We start from the raw sequence: 13,905 nt of genomic DNA, 5'->3' as shown, positions 1-13,905 counted from the left end.
CTTTACCACCATGGTTCCTTGTATGTCTTTTCCTCCTCTTTCTCAGTTGAATACCTCCATTTTCCCCATTTCCCCCCATGTTAACATGTTTCCTACTACTATTCTCTAACTCTCTCTTAGGCTCTTTCTTTCCTTTTATTTATGTGCTTCCTATTTATTTTCCTGGCTCTTCCTGTTATATTAGAAATGGATGACATACACCCTGAGATTAAATTATTCTATTGTAGAACATTCTCAGGGCACTTTTAATATCTCTGTTCCTCAGGCTGCAGATGAAGGGACTCAGCATAGGGGTGACCACAGAGTACATCAATGAGGACACAGCATTGTTTCTGGAAGAATCTGAAAGAGCCAATCCAATATATACGCCAATCCCTTATCCCAAAAATAAGAAAACCACTGAGAGGTGAGACCCACAGGTGGAGAAGGCTTTAGAACTCCCATTTGAGGATGGTAACTCAGAAAGGAGGACAGAATTTTATAGTAAGAGAAAAGGATTCCTGATATGGGAAACATACTATGCAGAATACTAACTAAATATTTGAACTATGCTCTTTGTGAAGGTGTTGTAACAAGAAAGATTAAGGACCTGAGAAGGGATACAGAAGAATTTAGCAATTTCAGCATCCTTGAAGTTGGTCATCTGTAATGCAACCAAAAGATGTAGCTGGGTATCCTCGAAGCTAAAGAAAAAGACACCAGAAGTAAAGTGCCAAAAAGACGAGGGTTCATGATGACATGATAATTCAAGGGATGGCAGATGGCTACAAATCGGTCATAGGCCATCACAGTCAGAAGCATGGCATCCATACATCCAAAAGAGAGAAAAAGAGACATCTGAGTGAGACAGCCCACATAGGAGATGACTCTGCTGTGGATTTGGATGCTCACAATCAAATTTGGGACTGTAGTGGAGATGTAACCCCTATCAGCCCTGGAGAAGCCTGAGAGGAAGAAATGCATGGGGGTGTGGAGGTGGGAATCAGAGCTGACAGCCAGGATGATGAGCAAGTTCCCAAGCACAGACACCAAGTACATGGACAGGAATGGTCCAAAGAGAATGAGCTGAAGTTCTGGGTCCTCAGAGAATCCTATGAGGTATAATTCTGAGATATGTATCAGATTTTGTGATTCTCTATTACTACAACACCTGCAAAATACAGAAAATCAAAACAAAAAAAATCAATTATCGTTTTGTAGGTACCGTGACAAATTCTTCAATAGATAGAATGATACATATATACACTAGCATACATACTTATACAAACATGATGTGTAAAAATTGTTTATTTGGCATTTTTATGTTGGCTACCTAGCTTCTTCTCTTTGAGAACTGAATTAAGGGGTCTATATTTGCTTCCCAGGTATGTCATAGAAAATTATGACAGTGTAACTTCAAAAACAGAACTCCCTCTCTATCTCTTTGTCTCTCTCTCTCTATCTCTCTATCTCTGTCTCTCTCTCTTTCTCTCACTCTGTGTGTGTGTGTGTGTATGTGTTGGAGTTTGTCTTTGAGGCAGGTTTTTTTTAAATATTCAGAATGTGTTACTGTGTGATGTTTTGTTTTGTTTGTTTTGTTGGATCTATCCTTGACCACGTTATGCAGTGAAAACTGTTCTCAGAAGAACAGTCATCATGCGTCAATCTTCTGTCTACAAGCATGGACACCATATGATGTGTATTTTTACAATGAGAATTAACAACTGAAATATTTATACCTCAGATATATGTATGTACCTTCAACAATACTTACCATTATTAGAAAAGCTTCAGCACTATGCCCCTTTCTGAGAGTCACTCAATTCAACAAATTAGAAGGGCAAGAACTTTATGAGCAATAAATTTATGTTCATAGTAAAACACAGTTTAATCTTTTTCTGAAAAATATATGAGGGTGAGAAAGATTATTCCATATTTAAGAAAAGAATTTATGGTAATTTCTAAATGGAATTAAGCAGCAGACAAATACACTTTATTTTATCCTGAGACGATAGTATAAAATCCTTTGTAGCAGATCATATAATAACTGAAATTTCAAAATTTGACACAAAATTCAAGTTATTGAAATTAAGCAGCAAATATACCTTATTGTATTCTAAGACAATGAAATAAAATCCTTTGTAGCAGATCCTATAATAACCAAAATTTCAAAATTTGACACACAATTTAAGTTATTTCTTAAAGGAAACATATTGTTACGCGCCTGTCTATACTCTCTACATCTACCATTCTAGGACTTGTCTATTTTCATCCTGTATTTCATCAATTGCTTGGTCAAATACTAATTATCATTTGAAGGCATTCAACATAGTTCTTTTATTATTGGCTTTGGGATACATCAAATTTTGAGAAACATAGATAATTAACAGAACATTTTCCATCATGTCAGAGTTGAAATATAGCATTAGAGAGCACTGAACCTGCTGTTGATCAAAAGATTAAATGATAAGAATTTCATTTGGATTGTTATTTAATTTTGAGGCAGTTATGAGCAAAGTACACTAACAATAAAAGTAAACTGAAAAAGCTGAAAATTTATTTGTTCACTTTCAGTTTTTTTCAAACTCATAAATAGCTAGTGAGAAAACGGCTCCTTGCTGTGTGTTAGAGTCCAGGTCTGCAGGCAGCCCTACCCCAGTGCAGTAAAGCCTCACAAGACAGGCCCTGGTCCCTCGGAAAAACAGGAATTGTGTCAGCAGCTGCTGCTCCAACAACGAGGAGACAGTTTCAACATAACCTGTTTCTCTAGATAGTTTAGAAGATAAACAGGCCTCTGCACCCAGGAACCAAATGCTGCAAGACCTATCTCAGCTCAAGCTGCTTCCTCCTGATAAGTTACACAATGTATAGACCCGGGCATCCCGCCGAAACTATTTTGAATTATTTTTCCCACCTTCCACATTCCCTAACCCCCTATAAAATCCTCCAGCCAGCAGCCTGCAAACTGGTGGGCTTTCCTCAATCCCGGAGTTGGAAAGCCATCCCAGACAACTTCCCAAATAAAAGTTGATTTTGTTGGAGTCCTTCAGAGTGGTGATTTTTCCCAGTTTTACCTTTCACTGTGTTGATTCAATATTCTGTAATTCAGAATATTCAATATTCAATATTCAAGCTTAGCACTGTTTCTGATAACAAGCCCTGTGTCTCATTTACAGTGGAGGACATCATTAGCTCCAGGGTTACATCCTGTCAATGTCTATGATGCCTAAATTGACTTTTCTTCAGGCTTCCTGATACAGGGACTGAAGCTCTCAATTCATCTGAGTTGAAACACTGACCTCAGATGATTTAATTCATTGAAAAGAAAAAGGGCAAATGTACAGGGTGGCTTGTAAACACAAATGAGCAATTTCATCAAGCCAAAAATGAAAATAAAATATTACATAAATTATTACAGTGTGGAAATTCCAGCAAAAACTTTTGAGATTGTTTACATATTTTAACCTGGTATAACAATGTATTCACCTGTACTAATATTTAAATATTTGGTCTCTCTCCTCAGACAAAAATGCAGTTAAATAATAGTAGTCCCTTTAAAGTTTTTGCATTTCTTTCTTTCATTAAATTTGGCAACCGCTGTCTTAGAATATTTCTTGGCATTTAGAAAATGTTCTATAAATATTTATTATTACCACTATCAATTATAGCCACTTTATATATTTGCATATCAAGTATGTTTGTTGAGGTCTGTCAAGATAACAAATACTCAGAAGAATATGGCCATAGACATTTTTATAGCGAACTGAATAAATACACATAAAGTTTCACTTCTTGGATTCTCTGTGTGATTCCATTCTTCTTCACAGTTAGCCATAAACGTGGACAGATGTCCCCTGGGACTGCTGTGATGGACTGTTACTGGCCACCATGTGGATGCTGAGCATATTTCCTTGCATATGTTTCTACTGTGTGACAATTTCCAGGGGAGACATGAACAAACATCTACTTACCCCAGATATAGGATCATCAGTAAATAAAGTTAAGGATGCCACCAAAATCCAGCTCGGTGAATCAACAAGCCTTATTGGCATTACTTATAGCAGTATGAATGATGGTTTCATTACAAGAAAAGAATTTATTCAAAGAGAGGTGCATCACAAAAAGCCCACCCCTACTCAAGAAAAAAAAGACACCTAGAGCTCACTTCACAGACTTAAGGCATCTCACAAGGTTAGACATTGTCTTTTTCAGGTCTCAGCCTCTTCCAGGCAGCTCAGTTCATCTCTGCTTCCTCCAGGCAGCTCTGCTGATCTTCATCCTCCCAACACCTTAGCTGGCCTCAGTGTCTCTCAGCAGTCCTTAGTGCTTACAGAAGCTTAGGGATGGAGTGACCTAGTGAACCTACTCAAGTTCATGGATGTCCTGAAGCTATTGAAGTGTTTACTTCCTGAGCTTAGCAAGCTTCCTTGCAGGATTGAACATCCTAAAAATATAGGCTGTTTACCTCCCTATTGAGCATCCTGTTCCTTACCTCCCTTTAGACATCCTGTTGTCTATCTTTCTGTAGAACATTGTTGTTTACCCAGCTTCCCTCTAAAGTGGAAGAAAGGTTTTTTCTTGGACAAAATTGGTAGAAAACAGTTTTCCTGTCAGTATTGCTTTTCAAGTAGTAAACAGTTATTAAACCTACCTTATAATCATCTATATGACATATAAATAATATACATCTTTTCCTCATGAAAGGGAGTGTTTTGTGTCAGCAAATAACTCTTAAATCACAGTTAATAAATGTATTGATTTCAAATGCTTTACCTAATGCACAGTATTGTCTGAAGGTGAGACATCTTTTGACTTGTAATTTCATTATGACAATATTTCCAAAATCCATATACATGTCCATGTCAAAAAGAAGATAATGCTGCATAGGGTACTGATGGATAACATTTCTCTCATGACACATATTCAGTTTTATAATTTATAACCTACATTTGCTTTCATAATAAACATTCAGTCATTATGATGTATGTCCCTTTATTATTGAGATTTGCCATCAAATAACACAACCGTTTGTCTAGTAGCAATTACTTTATAATAAATAAATTGCATCCTTCATGGGGAATAATGTTTCTTTAGGCTCCAGTAGAGGCTACAGTGTCCTGGGATTAGAGATCACAAATAAATAAAGTTCTGAATAAATAACTTGCTGTTTCTCTTCTCTGTAATCTTACTAACTGATAGAAAAGGTAGGTTTGTAATGGCTCCAAGAGTCCCCAGATTGTAATAGCCAAAGTAACTTCATTTTCTTAATTTTGTGCAAAGCCACTTTAAACCTTAGAAGCTAGAAAAACAGCCAACTTCAAGGTCAAGTCTGAACTTAGTGGCAAACATTTAGAAGAGTGCTTTCTTTGGAGAACCTGACATTGGTCACCACCCAGACACTGCAACTGTACTTCTTGCCTAGCCAAGAAGTCTGAATAACAACAGTAATCAGAAATTCCTTATTGTCAATGTCTCCATACATCCCTTAAGAGAAGGACAATCAAAAGCTTGTTTTGGCTTCCATAGTTTGATTATCTGCTAACTTGGGCCATACCAACCCTACTCAGGATTACCTGGCATTATTCATGTGTGATGAAATTCTTTAGGTATTTGTAGTTTTTGCCTTTATAAGTGGGTTTCACTGTCGCCTCAGGGCTGTGGATCCTGAATCTGGGTAACAGATAGAGGCCTAATAAATTTGACCAATTAGTACTTGAATTGGGGGCCTGGAGAGGTGGCTCAGCTGTTAAGAACACTGGATGTTCTTACAGGAGACCTGGATTCAAATCCCAGCACCCACATAGCAGCTAACGCCTGTCTATAACTCCACTTCCAGAGGATCCAGCGGCCTCTTCTGTCCTCCATGGGCAATGCACAACAACAGTGCACTTACCTGCATGCAGGCAATACACACATACACATAAAATAAGAATAATAAATAAAATACTTTTTAAATTTGAATTGTGTCTAGTGATCTTTTCCCAGTGGTTTCAAACTCCATAACAGGTTAAACCCAGGACAAGATATGGGTGACAATAAAGAACTGTCTCTATCTCCATAAGCACAGATCAAAGTATTTTTTAAAATATTTTATTTTTTTGTCTGTGTGTATCAGTGTATTGCCTGCCTATATGAAAGTGCACCCATGTTGTGCAATGCCTGCAGAGGTCATAAGAAGGCATCAGGTTCTCCTGGAATTGGTGATAGGGACGATGGTTAGGCACCACGTGGATGCTAGAAATCAAACCTGGGGCCTTTGTAAGAGCAGCCAGTGCGCATAACCACTAAGACAGCTCTTCAGGCCCTTATTGATGTACTTTTAACTTAAGCATTCCTTTTTATGAAAATAGCAAGTTTATGGTGGTGTGCAGTGTGCAAATGACAACGGACCCGAAATAAAAGAAGCTCTGTAATCTATCCTCGCCTCATCTTGATGCTTTCCTGCCCCCTTCATTTTATGGTTCTTTTACTTTTTATAAACAGAAAAAGCAGGCTAACACATATATCAAATAAATGTGTGAAAATAAATATGTTTGACAAGTAATGCATACTTTGTGGTTTCCGTTTAAATAGATAAATTTATCATTAAGGCAATAGTGTCTTTATTAATCAATGTAATTTAAGGGTAGTTGAAACTTAGAGCAATGTATTGTCTGTTCTGGGTCTCACCCAAGGCTAAGGTTAACCTGATGCTTCTACTGCTTCATCTCTTTTTACAACCATGAAAATAACTACCATAGGCTATGAATGATTTACACATTTCCATAGATCAATAGGTCCCAAATATAAATGACATAGACACACATATAGCTGTTTTGTCTTGTCTCTAACTCTGTGGAACATTCGTAAAAAGGGAAGAAATAACAGGCAAGAAACCACCAAGTGTGGTGAAGATAATGTAGGATATGTCCATTCAGTGTTTACATTGGATCTTGTTTTTTTATGGATTCCTATAGGACAAAATAAAGCAAAAGCTCTAGAAATCAGAAGTAAAACTATCAGTCATTTGTCCATAAACAAAAGCAAATAGAAGAAGATAAAACTAAAACGTCCTCATCCAGAAAATAGAAAACTTCACACAAAGGCCATTTAAAGGGAATACTTTTAACATTAAATCTATGGCTTTCAAAGCTACTACTATCAAAATTTTCCCTAATTTTGTGTTTATATATGTGTGTTTATGTTTACGTGGGAATGTTCATGTGTATACAGGTGCACTTGTAAGTGTGCGTGCATGTATGGAAATCAGCAGTCTTGCTCTGCTGTCATCCCCAGACACTCTCCAATTTCTTTTATATTTGAGAAACTCACACTGACCTGAAACTCAAGATTGGGCTGATTTCTAGCAAGAAACAGGAATATGCCTTCCACACCTTTCCTCCTTCCCATGCTTAGATGACAAACACATGACACCATGACCAACTTCTTTTTAATGTGGATTCTGGGATCAAACTAAGGTCATCATGTTTGTGAGGCATGCAATCCCCTGAGGCAAGCACTCTACTGACTAGGCTGTCTCTTCAGCTCAGTTTTCCATAATTTTACAAAATGCACGTTAAAACAACACAGAACAATCAGTGTCTATTCTTATTACAAAATACAGTGGCCTAAAGCCATAATGCATTCAGAGGACAAGGCTGAGGTTCAAAGACACTAAAAAATTGTTTTATGCCACAGATGAGGTAAGTGGAGGTGACAGCATTAAATTATGAAACCCTGTATGAGATGCACTGAACTCATTTATTTTTTTCCAAGACATCGAGTCTTAAGCAAGAATCCAAAGGTCTTGGTTACAAGAACATCCTAGGCACATGTTTAAATAATGTCCAGGATCTTAAACAGGGGTCAAACTGAGATATTATCTCTGTTTGAAAATACGTGGGATAAAACAAATGTGAAAGATGACTGTGGAAAACTACAGGACTATCCAGGACTGGCGAAGGCAGAGATAAGTGACTATGTATATTCTCTTACTGTGGCCTGAGCCTGTGATCTGCAGCTGTCATTAATGCATTCAATTAATTCATTTACTTGGTACACCCAGTGTCTGCTTGGTAAAGTATCAGGAATACAAAGAAGAGAGAGACAGAGAGATACAAACTGAAAGACAGATAGAGTGAGAGAGAAAGAAATAGGGAAAGGGGTGTGCTACTCAGGTAAGAGAAAGTGAAATGCTTTCTTGGTTGTCAAAGGTACAACCTGCCAGGATAAATTTAAAAACATTGTCTGCATTTGTAATCATATGAGCATATTTAAATACAATTTTCTAAGAAAGTAATCTACTACAGGTTATACAATAATAATATGTTCTTTCTCTTGTTGTAAGGTAACAATAATAAGCCAAGCGTGGTGGGACACCCCTGTAATCCAAACACTTGAGAACTCTACATAGGAAGATCAGGAGCTGAGGGTCATCCTCAGACACTAGCAAGTTTGAGGCCACATTGGACTTATCTCAAATAAGCTGGCCTTCATAATTGTAGACATATGAAACCCATGAAATGAAACAAGCTACATGGGACACATGGTTCAGTGCCTGGGATTAGAAAGCTGTCAAAATGGTTCATTGTATTTGGGAGACTGTCATCCTCCTCTTCTTCCTTATCAGCACCATCATGACCCTGTCTGCTTAAGAATCAGTTTAGAAGGACGCATTTGCTACACATTTAGGGACAGTATGAAGAGCGTGGTAAAAGATGATTAGAACATGATTTCTGGACTGTGGTAACACCAAAATGTCCAATTTTACTTCCTCATAAATGATATATCTTACATCATCTAGACATCAAACTGTCAGTTTCTCATCACAATAAGGAAACAATACCTCCAATCACCCTCTGCAGATACACAGGTCGGTCTATACCTACTGAGTTCTGCTGCTTCTCTGCTGGTTCAAGATCAAGGAAGACAGATCCAAAGACCTTCCCATGCTGCTATCTAGTGATGTCTCACAAAGTGTCCTCATGACTGAAGAGTACTGTGTCTGATGGGAGCTTCCTGTAGAGGACAACCATGGAGAGAAGAAAGAGAAACATTTGGTCAGCTACACTGAAGATAACAAACTTCAGGGCTACAGAGATGGGCTGGTGGTTGACTATTATGTGCCTTAGAGGCCCAGTGTTCAAAGGTCCTAATTATAAAAATTACTCCATGTTAATAGTCCAAATCTCTAAAGATTTCCTGATATTAGTGGATGAAGAAGTGAAGAAAACAAATGAAACAACATTCGGGTAAAACCCAGGTGGACTCTTCGTTTCTATTTTTTTTTTTTTTTCTTAAAAAACTTTTTATAGCTGTTGTACATGTCTTACAGCAGTTCTTAGTCAAATTTAGACCCTCCTCCTTTATCCATGCCTTCCGAAACCCCCACCAGACTTCACATAGTCCACTAAACATGTTAGGCCTTATCCAGTCAAGTATTTGTACCCAGATGTCCTTCAGTGCAAGTTTATCCACTGGAGTCTAAGCAGCCTATCTAGAGAGCACAAATAAGGCCTACTCTCTCTCACTCAGTAGTAACAAGTCTCCAATCATTCTGTCTAGGGCTGACATGCCACCCATTTCTCTTGCTCCTCCCTGGGCCTTTGTCTGAGTGAGTTGGCATGGGTCCTGTGCTCAATGCTGCCATTGTCACAAGTTTGAAAGTGTAAGCTTCCAGTGACCTGGAATTCTCTGCTTCCCTATGTTCATGAACCAGGCCTGATTCTCACAATCATTCTGCCCCCTCTTACCCCATGAACATGGGTGTGTGAGGTTTAATATGAGTCCTATCTAGTAACACACACTCTATGGTCTCCTGTTCTTAAAACTTGGTCAGTTGTGGGACCTCGTCTGTGTATCACATTCTTTTGAATAAGGAATCTGGACTGATGAGAGTTGAAGGATTCATTAGTTTTCTCTCTACCCCTTGTTCAGCTACGTATTGATCCTTAGTTGTAGAGGTTGTTATGGTTATTAGGCTTTAGGGCCAGGCTGGGCCATTGATTAATTTCTTCTCCTTATATTTTGCATATTATTATATAGCATTATAAGAGTTAAACTTCAAGAAGAACACTTCATGGTCAGTTCTCGCTCTATTGTTTCAAGTCCTGCGTCTGAAGTATGTCCTGTTTTCAACAGTAGGGTCTTACCTTCTAGTTCAGAGTCCTAGGTGGGCAGGTCTGTTTGGCTGATCAGAAGCAAGGGATGGTGGTGATAGGGGGACCACCTGAGGAGAGACTTAGAAATCTATGCTAGGGTGTGTAGCTAGTCTGGATTAGGAAGCTAGTCTGGAGATCTGAGAGAGAGGAATTGGAGCCTGCTTAGGCTCAAGGCTGGCAAGGGACAGGATGGGAGTGGGAGAGAGGAATGGAATATGGATGACAATTTTGATGCAATTTGTGAGTATTTTGTTGAAAATTTTTGCTTGTATATTCATTAGGGATATGAACCTATAGCTTTATTTTTATTGTGTATTTTCCTAGATTTGGTATTAGATTAATAATGGTCTCACAGAAAGAATTTGGGAGTTTTCCTTCTGTTTCGATCTTTTAAAGTAATTTAAATTGTATTAGTTGTAGATCTTTTTAAGGACTGGTAAAATTCTGTGAGTCTATCTCAGTTCATGTTGTCTTTTAGTCAGGGGGCTCAGTATTATTGCTTTGATTTTCTCATTCATTATCGATCTGATTAAGCTGTTGATCTCTTCTTGGTTTAGCTTTGCTGGTTTCCATACATTTAAACATTTATCCACTTCTTTTATGCTTTCAAATTTAATAGAAACTATCAAGAAAATGAGAAGAAAACACAAAGGTGGGAAAAAATCTTCACCAGCAACACTTCTAACAGATGTTTAACATCCAAAATATATAAAGAACTCAAAAACAAATCAAGAATACAAGAAAACAAGTAACCCATTTAAAACATGGGCTGAGGATCTGAACAGAGAGCTCTCAAAAGAAGAAATAAAGATGACTAACAAGCATCTTAAAAGGTGTCAAACATCATTAGTAATTAGGAAAATGCAAGTTAAAACCACTTAAAAATTTCATTTTACCCCAGTCAGACTGGCTAACATCAAGAGAACAAATGATACCAGATATTTGAGAGGATGTGGGGAAAGGGGAACGCTCATCCATTACTGGTGGGACTGCAAACTTGTTCAACCCCTATGGAAAGCAGTGTGGATAAATCTTTAAAAACTAAAAATGAACCTACAATTTGACCAAATTATACCACTCCTTGGCATATACCCAAAGGACTCATGCTATTACACAGAAAATTGTACATCCATGTTTTTGTTTTTCTTTTCACAACAGCTAAGAGATGGAAGCAACCTGTCTCCCTTAACTGATGAGTGGAGAATGAAAATGTGGTATATTTACATGATGGAGTTCTACTCAGCCATAAAGAAAGATGTATTCATAAAATATGCACATAAATGGATGGAACTAGAAACTTTTCTACTAAGTGAAATAACACAATCTCAGAAAACCAAATGATGTGTGTTCTCCCTCATATGTGGATCCTAGCACCAAGTCCTTATCAGTGAGTATGTGTCCAGGCATAACTACAGGAACCAGAATAATGACATAGAACCAGGGAGATAAAGGGAAAGAAAGAACCTGAGTGAGAACTGTAGGAAACAGGGGTTACTAACCTAGAAATGGATAAAAATAGGGTTATTTAAATGGGATGTGGAGGGTTATGCATGGAATCTTGGGGATAAAAGGAAAGAAGGAGCTCAAGAGAGGAGAGACCATAGGAGACAGGTATTATCAAGGGAGAAATGGGGAAAATGGGGACATGTTAAACGGGAAAACATGGCAAAAGGGTTAGAAAGTGAGAGCGGGGGGGCATAAATAATACCTGACTAGCCTTAAAGAACCAGAGAGAACCATATAAGTCCAACAACTTACTGACAAATTATATATACATTATTCTCTATATGAGTCCATGTGTATAGCTAAAGGCTACATAACAAGAAACAGAACCAGACAGGAGATACCTTCCTTTGAGTTGTTTGCCAGGGTAGTCCAAGAGACTCCAAAAATCACTCAAGCTATTGTTACAGCCCTTGATGGCCTCCCAAAACTTGAAAGACCCTATTGCGGAAGTCAGAACATATTTCGGACACAGGATTTGGAGCAATAGAGCTGCAACAGACCTGAAACCGCTTCCCCTGAAGGCTAGATCTCAACTTTGGAAAGTGCTGTGAAGGTGCCAAGGTAAAACATCAATGGGTGATCCAACACCAGCTTACAGACCAAATAACCACATCAATGGCCAGCACAACATACATCACTGGTGCAGTAGTGACACTTTTATTTTGGGAGCAATCAACAGCTAACGAATTTGACTAAACGCCCACTCAAAGGGAGGGCACTCAAGTGTATACTGTAAACACAACCTACTACACATGGCTGGAATGGTCATAGATCTTAGAGAAAACCCCAAGTCTGTAACATTGCTACATTACTGTGATTTCTTATCATGTACAAAATACGTATCCTTCTATTTACAGATAAATATCCCAGTCACCACTCATCAGAGAAGCTCATTTTGCACCAGAGACTATTATCAACTACCACAATTGGTCACACATGGAAATTATCTATGAATTGCCCAGGCCTAAAAAACACATCTACAATGCAACCTTTACATCTAAGGCTCATGGAACATCATAGGGAAGAGGACACTAATGACTCAGTTCTCAATAATGAAGATCCCTCATGCACCAAAGAGCCAGGAACAAAAAAGTCATAAATGGCCAAAGTATACAGATCAAGAGTCTGCTGAATGATTGTTCTTGGACAGGACCTCTTTATTAAACTTCACCCACCCAAGACTCAGGGACCATTGTGGAAGAGGTGGAAGGAAGATTGTAGGCACCAGGGAGGAGGTGCATGACCATTTAGAAACAGTTCTACAAGCTCCTGGGAACCTGCTCATATGATTCTATGGCAATGGTGTCAGCCTATACAAGTCCCATGCAAACTCAGGCAGACAATAACACAGTATAGAACTGGCAAAATGAACAGGAGACCCCAATATTATCTGGAGGAATGTTGGCAACTGGTTGTTGATAGATGAATATAAGCTGATCTTTCTAAAACAACGGACTCTAGATAGGCTGACTAGACTCAGAAGACGGATTTGCAATGGGGAATGGCTGAGAAAACTGACAACACAGTGGGTCTTAACAGGGGTTACAGAGTATATGAACTCCAGTTGGAAAGGGCATTTTGGGAAGATGCCAGTGGTTTAAAGATGATCAAGACTGTTTGAGATGTTTCCTTATAAATTACTTTATCCTATGATTTAACTGTTTGTATCCTGAATTCTGTGTTATGTAGCAGAATTAAAACTATATTGAAACCATTCCTTAAAATTAAAAAAAAACTTAAAAAGATAAAATATAGAACCTATAAAAAAAGAATAAAATGGTTCAAAAAATGTCACAGAGTTAAGGTTTTTAAAGTATTCCCTTATAATGTTCTGGATCTTTTCCCCTTTGTCTCTGTACTGTCCACTTGCATTTGTTGTCTCCTTCTATTGGTTCACTGGGCTTAGTGTCTATCTTGTTTATCTTTTCAAAGAACCATCTCTTAGAGTCATTGATTCATTGTATTGTTTTCTTTGTTTCTATTTCTTTAATTTCTTTTCTGATTTTTGTCATTTCTTTTCATCTTTTGGGTTTGGGTTTGTTTTGTTCTTGCCTTTCCAGATTCTTGAGTTGTACCATTAAGTCATTTACATGTACTCTTTCTGATCTTTAATGTAGGCACCTAGAGTCATAAACTTCTCTCTTAGGAGCATTTTTCATATCCCAGAACTTTTGTTGTGTTGTCTTGTCATTTTAATTTAGTTCCAAAAATGTTTTGATTTCTTCTTTGACCCATTAATCATTGAGGTGTATGTTCTTTAATCTCCATGATTTCATGTATC

General features: G+C 37.9%; 1 pseudogene; it reads right to left on the bottom strand.

Annotated features, from left to right (window-relative positions):
* Window positions 1-376: 376 nt before the first annotated feature.
* On the bottom strand, window positions 377-1,038 carry LOC103733973 (annotated as a pseudogene).
* Window positions 1,039-13,905: the final 12,867 nt, after the last annotated feature.

This window comes from Nannospalax galili, unplaced genomic scaffold (genome assembly GCF_000622305.1).
Source record: "Nannospalax galili isolate Female #2095 unplaced genomic scaffold, S.galili_v1.0 scaffold896, whole genome shotgun sequence".
Classification (NCBI taxonomy): Eukaryota; Metazoa; Chordata; class Mammalia; order Rodentia; family Spalacidae; genus Nannospalax; species Nannospalax galili.
The sequence above is the reverse complement of the archived record's forward strand: the minus strand, read 5'-3'. Positions and strand labels throughout refer to the sequence as shown.